Raw genomic sequence first — 12,039 nt, 5'->3', positions numbered from 1 at the left:
TAGGCAACTGATGAGAAGTCATATTATAAAAAATGATAGTGGTTGAATTTTGCATGCAATGGATGGAAATAGAAAACACTTTACTGAGTGAGATAACCCAGACCCCAAAAGAGGAATATGGTATATACTCACTCATAAGTGGATTCTAGCCATAAACAAAGGACATTGAGCCTATAGTTCTTGATCCTAGAGAAGCTAAATAAGAAGGTGAACCCAAAGAAATATATATAGTTATTGTCCTGGATATTGGAAGTATTTGAATTGGCATTTTGGAGCCCATTCTTTTTGGAGGAATACCTTGCTCAGTATGTGGGGTGGAGAGCCTTGGTCTGACCTCAAATTGTTGCATCAGACTTTATTGACTCCACTTGGGAAGCTTTACCCTTCTGAAGAGTGGATGGTGGGGCTGGGGTGAGGGAAAGGAAGGAAGACTGGGAGAAGAGGAGGGAGTGAGAACTGGGATAGGTATGTAAAATGAAAAAGATTGCTTTAAAAATAAATTTAATAAAAAATTCTTTGTATTCAGAGGCAGTATTGGTGTGCTTGTATAAACTTAGTGATGTCAGAGAAAATATATTAATAAATGGTCTTGGGTCTTGGGAGTTGCCCAGGCAGTTAAAAGTATGCCATGAAAGCATGTGGACCTGGGATTTGGTTCCCTAGCCTACATGTAGAGAAACCTGCGGCAGTACCACAGGCTTTCCATCCCGTTGCCAGAGGTAGTAAGGAGTTTGCATGGTGGTTGGCTGGTCTAGGTATGTCAGTGAGCTTCTTGTTCAGTAAAGTACCCTACAAAAATGAATCACAAAATAAATGTATGAGTAGACAAATCCAATGATGCAGTGGAGAGCTATTGAGGTAGACATCTGGTTTTGACTTCTGACCTCCATGTGTGCAAACCAATAGCTACACACACATAAACATATAAGACCTCATACAATTAATTCCTACTTGTGCCTACATAATGTAAAGAATGTAATAATGGTATCAATAAGATAATAAATACCACCTAGATTAATCCACTTTTCCAAAGAACATAATGAACCAACAGAACTATCTGCTTTCATCTTTTCAGATTGTCACATTACACTCCAAATATTTCTTTTAAAAAAGTGTCAAGTACAATGCTTCTGCAATTCTTAGAAATTCTTCCATGTTCAGGTTTAACCAGCAAAATAGAAGCAACCCTAATTTGAAAGGAAAACACTAATCCATCGGTAATGTTTATTCACTGAGGTTGATACAGAAAGTGCCTTCTGAATCTAACATACAAGAGAAGGTTTAGACTAAAATTTCCAGGGATGCTCATGCATTTTCTTAAGTATTACCTATAGATTTTTCTGTAAAATCAAACAAAGCTTACCATTATAGTGAAATTTATAGCTAGTAAAATAGGGCATTCCACTTCTGTGTAAATAAGGTTCTAAATCTCACCACTTCTCTGCTGTGTATCACTGTAACATTTTATGGCCCACAACTCAAACTATATTTGAAGGTACTATATGTTCCATTCTTTTCTTATTATGAACTTTCTCAAAATTTCAATTTTCTTTTGTTAGAGGTTTAATCTAGTTTCGTTTAAGATTCTAACAGAAAGTCAAATTGAATTGGAATTAATTGATAAAACTCTGTGCCTTCTATTAGGTTCTTGTCATAATTGCTCACACTTTAGTTTGATCTCATTTAAGCCTGTATTTATTATTAACTTTTAGATTATATGATAACTAAGCTAACAGCAATGAGGGCTAGATGAGTTAAGATACTCCCTTACTGCAGGTTTTCTACCCAAGTCCCACTGTGTGTGACTCAATTCATTATTCTTTTTGATTAAAGGGAACACATCAAGCTACTGACCCACAGATTCTTTAAACCTGAAGTCATAGCAGCAACCAAGACTCCTGATGTTTAAAATAAATATTTTATGAGATGTTATATTAACCAGCATAATTTATTAACCAGTGACAAATGTTTAGAAAAGCTTTTTATACTTATGAATTCACCAGAATATCATCCTGCTGGGAGGGAAGAAGCCCTGAAGACTTGTAATGAGCTCCATATTCACATCTCCACTCCCAGAGAGAAGCCATTATCACATGGTGATTGTAGGGCCTGTGAAGAAACTAATAATTTGCTTCAGTCAAAATACATTTCTGAAATAACTTTTACTTACAATAAAGTTTTTTTAAAGCATTAAGTTTGATGTTTCAACATGAAGAATAAAATTTCAAGTGCAAACAGATTTGTTCCATTTGTATATTTTATCCAATTTCCTCTTTCCATCAGTACTATTACGTAATTTGCTTCATAACAGCGTTCTAAGTAATTAAATCCCTGTGAATGATGGGAGGTAGAGTCAGAGAGGAGGGGGAAAGGGATATTATATTTATTGTTAAACTTATAGTTAGTGTGTTTTAGTTTTATTTGAAAAATTTTTATTTTTAAAGGGGCAATTTAATTTATGCATTATTTTTATCTCTTTAAAATGAATATACATCAGAAAACATACTGGAATATTGATGGATTATGATGAAGTAGACTTGGGGGTTTAATATTCAGTCATAATTTGGTAACATTAAGACAAAAAGCAAGCTGGGAATTGGTGGTGTTCCTTTATTCCCGGCACTCCAAAAGCAGAGAAAGACAGATCTATATGAGCATGAGGCCAGCATGGCCTGCAGAGCTAGGTCTAGGACCATCTTAGGTACACAGAGAAACCTTATCTTGAAGGAAAAAACAAAACAAAACAAAACAAAAAAAGAAAAACCAAAAAAAAAAAAAAAAAAAAAACCAAAGAAAGAACAAGAAAAAAATCCACAGACAAAAAGAAAAAAAATCAGATCAAGTACTGCTGTGGAAACTCCTTCAGCCAATAGCCTTTAAGATGCCTACTTTGGCCATGGTCCACTGTACTGTAAATGCAGATGAAAAGCAAGTGTGAGCTCTTGGCTGTTGGATTTGGTTCCAGTTCCTAGTGCATGCAAAGGACTTTGGATCACTACTATTTCTGTGAGTTTATTCCCAGAAAAATAAAACTTTTGCTCTAATCTATTCCAGGCTATTGAGGAAACTCTCTTGTAGGCCAACAAAGTATGATACTGATCTGGAAGAAAATATGCGTAAGAGATATCTTGCTGGGAAAACTTAGTACTAGGTTTATGTAAACTGAAGTTAATGTAGCATTTATATGTTATTTCCTATTTACTATTTATTTATTTAAAATTTGGGAAAATAAATAAAACTAAATTCACAAATGAGTTTTTTATTAATAATCATATTTGTCTTTATAAATATATTCTAAAATATTATTAGGTTAAAGACATTGCAAAAATATTTTATAGACTGATTGATCTACAGTATTGTAGCTACATTTTAGATAGTTGAATGGCATAAATAACATGCAAGTTATTTTGACAAAATATTTATAGTAATAAATGACAATTTTATAAATGTAGTTAGGCAACCTTTGTGTAACATGTTAATAAACAGTGATTAATTACACAAGAATTAGTTAACATTATTATACATTGAAATTATATGAGCCATATGTTTCTTTAACTTAGATATTTGAAAAAGAGTACCATAATAATTGTAAATTTGAGAATATAAGCTACATATTTTTCTGGAAATTTTTAAGTAAAATACATTCAAATTTCACGAATTCCTGGAAGAATATTTTATGAAATAATTAGAATCCAATATAAGAAAGATAAGATAATTTTGTTCATTTTTTAAGTTTTAGTATTATTATCCTGTATTTTGCACACATGAATAAATTAATTAGCTTCTTGGTGGTCCCAAAGTGTCTACTTGGCAGAATTCTGGCTAGATAATTGAAACATCAACCTTTGCTCTAGAATTCAGAGTTTTAACTGTAATCCCATCCCTCTCCTTCTGTTACTAATGATTTTTAAATAGTGCTTATCCAGCTCAATTAGAACTCATTGTATAATATGCAAACTTAGAAATAAAGGAAGTACAGAATGAAAAGAGAGTCACTATATTGTGTTTCTTATCTGAAATTTTTCCTAACCAGTGGGTCACTTTAGACTTTGTCTTGCAATTTGAGCATAATGTGGCAAGTTGAGTGGAACTACCTAAATTGGAGTCACACACAAACACACATGCACAGACATTTATAACACACACACATATACGGATTGACATTATTTTAGGATTTTTTCTTTCAAATTAAAGTATTTTTTTTTCCTGAGGCAGCAGATAGACTTTTATGGAACAGTTGCAGGAAATGAAGAGCCCCAACAAGCTCAGGACTCTTTCAAGACACTAGCGGCTCAGAAGGTGACTCAATACATAAGACATACCCTCATCTCCCACTGGTAGTAAACAATAACTAGAGAGAAGAGGGTTCTTTTATAGAACAGGCTGCATACAGGGAACTCCAGGGATATCTGTTTATCAGCCATCCCAGTCCTGGAGAAGAGACTGACAAAAATGCAGCTTGATAAAGGCACTCAGTCTCCTATAAATAACCATTTCCACAAGTTCCTGTGGATCTGATTAGATTGTCAAGCTAGAATGACTTCTTTTGTTCTACTGTCTTGTCTTGTCTGTGTTTAATACTGGCTTGTTCACAGACCGACAGGAAAAGATACACAACAATTGTGTAAACCTTTATTCCAATGATTTGGTCACTCGAGTTCTTCCAATCTTTCCATATTTTTCCCCTGAAAATTAACAAGTTTATTCATGATTGCTATACATTTTCACATCTTAAATTTATTCGGTGAAAACTTTCATTTTTATTTCCCTTTCTTTAACTGATTATTCCTCAATAAATATTTCTATTTTTTTTTCTCACCACTTCCATCAACTGTAGCTGACAGGACTTCTCTGATATGTAGGCATTTCCATTTCTTCTTTTCATTCCCAGAACATTTGAAGTTAATGTTATTATTTTTAATCTCAGCAAAACATTCTTAAAAATAATTAATCTTTTCTTAAGTTCTTCTGGTTTTCTAATAGATGAATTCTTTATCTATATCCAGTTTGAACAAAAATCTTCCTGAGAATCATTCCACACTTTTAGATAACATTGCCAACATGGAGAAAATTTTAGAAAGAATTAAAAAATTTCTGCGAGTATATGTGTGTGTGTGTGTGTGTGTGTGTGTATGAGAGAAAAAGAGATACTAGGGGTTAGACAGTCTTCCTGCTATGCACACAGATCGGGAGGGGCGCCATGGTTAAATAGTGCTGGGGGTGGGGGCTGCTTGTTGATTCCCATCCACTTAACTCTGAAATAATCACACAGAAACTGTATTAATAAAATCACTGCTTAGCCCATTACCTATAGTTTTTTATTTGTTAACTCTTACATCTTAATTTAACTCATCTCCATTAATCTGTGCATCACCATGAGGTCATGGCCTACCAGCAAATTTTCAGCACATCTGTCTCCGGTAATGGCTCCATGGCTTCTCTCTGACTCTTCCTCATTTCTCCCAGCATTTAGGTTAGTTTTTCCTGCCTAGCTCTGTTCCCCTATAGCTCTGCTATAGGTCCAAAGCAGTTCCTTTGTTGACCAATGATATCCAGAGCAAACAGAGGGAATCCCACATCATATATATACACATATATGTGAGGGGTGTTTTCTGTGTTCTAGTCTCTCTGTCTCTCTCTGTCTCTGTCTGTCTCTCTCTGTGTGCATGTGTGTGTATGTGTGTATTATCATTTGAGTCAGTTTCTCTACATTGGACAAGCAATAAGCGATTATCACTAGAGGAGTCAAAATGATTTCTTAATCCTTCCTCCACCTTAAAATTCCACTGAAATTTTCAAATAATCGCACAGCTACATCATATCCTAGAATTTCTAGGCGTTAGATACAGACTCTAAGCCTTTAAATATGTCATGAGGAATATGCCGCTAAAGCTATTTGGAGAATTGTTAAACCATTTTTACACTTAGCATTCCTTTGCAATTGTCATGATTACTACAATTCAAGGGTCTTATTCTGATTACCTACAAATATATTTTCACTGCAGTATGATTTCATTTTAATACAATGGCATATATAGTTCATTGCATAAAGTTGAACTTAGGAAATAAATTTTTATTTTGAATTTATATGATAATTTTTTTTTTTTTTTTTTTTTTTTTTTGGTTTTTCGAGACAGGGTTTCTCTGTGGTTTTGGAGCCTGTCCTGGAACTAGCTCTTGTAGACCAGGCTGGTCTCGAACTCACAGAGATCCACCCGCCTCTGCCTCCCGAGTGCTGGGATTAAAGGCGTGTGCCACCACCGCCCGGCAATTTATATGATAATTTAAGAGCCTTGGATGAGTTACTTTTATTATATACCAAGTGCTAATTATATTTTAGCTGTTGGAATATACAAGGATGCAAAAACATTTTTTGCAGGATTTTATACTTTATATTTTAGTTCCATTAATTTGGTGATCAGAAGAATATATGAAAGACCACAGATAAATGAAATATTAGTTATGTAAGCAACTGTAGAAAATAGAAATATTTTAATATTTAAAAAGGATAAATAACTGTGAATCTTTTTAAGGTTGGAGAAGTATTTCATGCATTTTTAATTTTAGGAAATTGTTCAGAATCTCAGAGATAACTATACACGTATGTTGCATACATTTATACCGCTTACTAAAGAGACATTGCTTAACTAACTGAGGAGCTTGCTAAACTACCCAAATGCTATGCACTTGTGAAAGGACCACATGTAAGAAAACTCTGAGGTAAACTAGAAATGGATCATATGTAGCATAACAGTTTCTTATTGATTTGATGAAGACTTTTAGACCTTCTCAATTTTCTATGCATTTTATGAGATTATATTGCAATATAGCATGAAACTGTTGTTTTGTTGAAACGTGATTTTCCTTAACATACTTACTTTTTATTAAGAGAGTGTATGGCTGTGAGACATGACAAATCTTTGAAAGTGACCAGAAATGAATTGACAGCATAAGTTCATTTCAACCATCAGGGGGAACAATATATAATAGCAGATTCACATAGAGAAATGAGAAAAATTTTTATTTAGAATTTTTCATATTTTAAAAAAATGTTATTAATTATCATACTTTGTGCAATTTACAAACTAAAGGATTTGTATTCATTTTCAGAAATATATATATATATATATATATATATATATATAAAACAGAACAGCAAGACTTGCCCTTATCTTCCCTAATAAAATCTTTTATCACCTGCTTCCCTCAGGTAAGATATATAATGATGAACTTTTTAGAATATTTATAGCCACTGCACACTGCTCTCTAGAGTTACTGCTTAGGGGTAGATTTGCAGAGTCAAATGCCTGTGGGGGAAGACAAGAAATGCGGATGTTTGAAACATGCCATCTTGAAAATAATCTTCACTGAGAGGAAGCAATAGGACTTCTTATCTTTTCTTGAAATATGTAACCCTCTGGATCATTTTTTTTTTCTCCGTTTGGAACAGATAAGAAAAGGAGTTTGCTTTTCTATTAACACTAAGGAAGCTGAAGGCAGGAGGTGATTGTGATGGCACTGCCTCTTGTCCTAAGCACTGTTATGACAAAGGGAGTGGTGGAAAACAGCAAATGGCTTCTCAGTCTTGACAGGACGTAGCTAGTTTTTGGAAACTGGGACAAGCTGTCAGGACCATGTTTTCTGGCATGTCAAGCAAGAATGCCCAGCTCTGCTAACTTTACCAGAAAGAGGCTAATTTCTACACCAGCAGCAACTACAGTTTGGTTTATACATTTCAGTATGAAGAACATTGTAAAAGTAAAGACAGTGGCTGTCAAGATCTAGTCTTCAGTAATAGAAATATTATAACCTCTTCTCAATATTAGAATTTCATAAATAAAACCATTCTCTTTAAAAGAAAAGTGGTTTGGCATTTTGCTTAGAAATCTTTGAGCTAAATAAGCATTTTAACTTGGGAAAGACCTCCAGAACTATTAATCACATTTTTGTGACTTTTTAAAACATAATGTTGTATAATTAATATATTTTTAAAGTGAAAGAGATAGGCATTTTTGTTAAGCATAGAGAATTTATCACAAAGAATCTCAGAACTGAAAGAGGTATGATATTACATAGGCACAACTGGATTGTGAATGGTTGAGAGCTAGTGAGAGGTAAAGCTCCAAATGATTCATCATAGTTAAATAGAGATGGGAACTTTACTCACTTTTATTTATTTTAATAACCAAAACATCGTTCAAGCTTAACATCAGTCATGTTGCCATCATTTATTTGTATTAAACAATCTTTAATGTATTTAACTAAAATAAATTAGTGAGCATAGCCATCTAACACAAATAATTATTACAAAGGCAATGTATTGATTTTGCATTTATGTTAAAATAAACATTATGAAATATTTATCCATGTAAATTGTATTGTATCCCTTTTCCTTTGGTGCCTAAAAATTCATATTAAATCTTAATTTTAAATTATATACTTTTCCACAGCAAAAAAATACTCTATAACATTTGTCTGTATCATGTAATTGCTTTTGATTTATTGTTATTCAATTTGGGCTATTATTCTCCACATTTAAAATTCCTTGCAATTAGAAGTCTTTTTTATTTTCAAAAGAAGTGTCTGGAGGGGAAGCCCAGTTTCCTTAATCTTATCTAGTTTTGCTTTTATGAGATAAATGGATATATCTTAATCCTTTTTATTTTCTTCAAACTTTTAATTTGTTTTATGTTTTCTAAAATGATAGCAGGAGAGCTCTCATCATGATGCTACTTAGCACCAGGAAACAAGGTGCTGTAACTTCACACTGGTTTCCATAGGATATAAACAAAGTTTTATACATATATATAACATATATATGTTAAGAATTTATGAATATATATATTCTTAGCCTCCAAATACAATTTTTAAAAAGATAATTCTATTTTTGCATAAATTTTATTTTAATGGTTTATTCATTAGAATTTTATATACATTGGAGAACTGGATGTATGTATCTCTGTCTGAGGATGTCGATTACCTGGAAACTGGATTTATAGACAGTTATGAGCTGCCATATGGATACTGAGAATTGAATTTGGAACATCTGTAATAAAAGCCAGTACTCTAAATAATGTAGCCATAGTTATAATCCCTAAAAGATCATTCTCAATTCAAAATCTGTGCTTTTATAAGAATTCACTTTAAAAATCAGGGTACCACATTATCATGGTAAAGCCCAAATATGCCTTTTATCCAAATTTTGTTTAAAAGAGAGACTACAGCATCAAAGATACAAACCAACACATTCCCATTGAAAAATTAATGATATAAAATATAGAAAAATTTTTAGTCAATAATCATACAGTTCTTTTGCTAAAAACTCGTATTTCATACTACCTATTTGAGTTTCCAAAGACCAATCACCTAGAGATATGGCTGAACAGACAGTGACACATTTTTATTGAAAATGTCCTTCTCTTTGTCTTAAAAAAAATTCCTGCTTTTACCTTAATACAGAGACTGACCAGATGACATCCTTTGCACTGATCTAGACACACTTATTTTCTGGAAAGATTTGGCAAGCTACTAAGTGAGAGCAATGTCTGCATAGTCATAAGCATAGTTCATCAACTACTATCACTTGACATATTGCAAAATAACTAGACTTCAGATCATTTTTTGTGTTTATATATAGATTTTAGTCATTAAATATGTGCTTAGCTCTTGTTTGTCATGTAGAGATCACACATTTTAGATATCTCAGTGTGACATGTGCATTGGTCACTTCAAAATGCATAAAAAAGAACCCAGAAACACATTTACACTTTTTTCTTTTTGTTTTTCTCTTGTAAGGAGGCCGTTAGTTTGTTTCCCGGCTTCCTGGCATCTCAGACCCAAAATAGCCACACAGAAACCATATTAATTAAATCACTGCTTGGCCCATTAGCTCTAGCTTCTTATTGGCTAACACTTATATCTTAATTTAACTCATTTCTATTAATCTGTGTATTGCCACGTGGCTGTGGATTACCCGGTAAAGTTCTGAATTCTGTCTCTGGCCGGGCTACATGGCTTCTATCTGACTCTGCCTCCTTGCTCCCATCATTAAGTTTAGTTTTTCCTGCCTACCTAAATTCTGCCCAATCAACAGGCTAAGGCAGTTCCTTTATTGATTAATGGTAATCACAGAATACGGGGTGGGAGGGAATCCCACTCTGTAGCTTTGGAGCCTGTTTTGGAACTAGCTCCTGTAGATCAGGTTGGCCTTGAACTCACAGAGGTCCACCTGCTTCTGCCTCCTGAGTGCTAAGATTAAAGGTGTGCACCACCACTGCCTGGCTTCATATTTCATATGTGCTTTGTGGTATTTCCAGAGGAAAACTACAATGAGTGCAGAAATCTGTTTCCTATCACAATGATACGTTTTGGGATTTCCGATCTGTTCTTGTTTCTTCATGCTGGAGATGCTGTGCACAACTTTGGATGATAAAGAGAAACTGATTTTGAGATATTTCTTAGAGTCAAAACAAAGGCGTAAATATTTTTATAATTTCTGTGTCTACTTAAAAGTAGTTTGTATTGCTAGTCAATAAATCACTTGATTGGGTTGTTGATTTCAAGTTAGTAATATTATTTAAAGAAAACCTGGTAGTAAAACACATGATTATTCATGTAATAAGTATTACTGTGGTAAACACACACATACACACACATGCTAATTATCATTCCATTAATGTTGTGTTTGTAGACAGGTTTCTGTTTCTCCTTTCACTCTTGTGACCACTTTTTCCTTAGAGACCATTTGGAGGGTCTTATGGTAGTACTCTCTTCAATCTTTCTTTAATATTCCAATTTAGATTCTCTCTATGTTAGGAAATATCAGGGTGATGAAGTAACTCAAATCCCACTATTTTGAGCATTACGTGCATTTATGTCATGCTTCCTTTCCATGTGTAAATCTAATATTGTGAAAGTTGGTCGATTATATAGTTCTGTCCTTTTACAGTGGGAATGGGCTACATATTATGTGTATTTTATATATGCATGTGAGTGTCTGCTTATCTGTGCCTTTGTGTATGAGGACCATGGAAACTCAGAATTTATTTTAAAATGCTTCATGTCATGCTGCATATTTGTAGAGGAAGCAGGAACATGTTTATCAATTGTACTAACAACTTGGTTACTCACCATGAATATGACTATAAAAGCTGAGGCTTATCTAATTATTTTAATGAGTTCTAGACACTGTTGCCAAAAGCAGAGTATATAAATCGAAGATGTCCCAAGGCATCTGGGATGCCTTAAATTTTGATCACTGAAACTAGCCAGCAAATTGGCAGATATTCACTTAGTTTTAATGAACATATATAAAGAAGCAATGAAGATATAACAAGCTTAAAATATTTCTAAATTATGAGAAGCAAATTTTTGTCAAATGGCAGAAAGACAACTTAAAATTATTTTACCATAGGGAACACTTTGTTGCTTAAACAGATAATGAACAAGCACCTTTATTTTTAAAGTTATTTTGTTTTTCTGCATTTTAAAACCTTGCATATATTTAAAATACTTAACGTATTATGATACTTAAAAAATTTTAAAAGTAGTGATTTTGATTACATTGCTAGAAGTTCATTGCTGTGTTGATCTGGAAAAGGTCACTTTTATGATAAATTATTTCTTTATTTTATAAAAGCTCCCCTGAAACAAAAGCATTTTCTCAATTATTAATATTACTGTTATTAAACTTTATTCCATAATTTGTGGGCAATATATTATATATTTTGCTAATTAGGTAGGTCACAGAAAGGTACTACAATAGATTATTTATTGAAAATGTAGAAAACATTATTTCTCTTTTTTTGTTTGAGAACTTTCTAAACACATACAATAAGTTTTGATCAAATATACTTCCAGATGAAACTGAACTGGATTTCTCATGTTCTAAGATTTACATATGTCATTGTCTTTAACAATAAAGTCTTATCATCAAGCTCTGAAGGGTAACCTGCTGTGGACCACATTCTGCTCCTTCAGCCAATAGCCTTTAAGATACCAGCCCACTTGGTCTCTTGTAGTTTACAAAGCAGCAGGAAC

The sequence above is a fragment of the Chionomys nivalis genome, chromosome 24 (genome assembly GCF_950005125.1).
Source record: "Chionomys nivalis chromosome 24, mChiNiv1.1, whole genome shotgun sequence".
Taxonomy (NCBI): Eukaryota; Metazoa; Chordata; class Mammalia; order Rodentia; family Cricetidae; genus Chionomys; species Chionomys nivalis.
Note: the sequence above shows the minus strand (reverse complement) of the source record.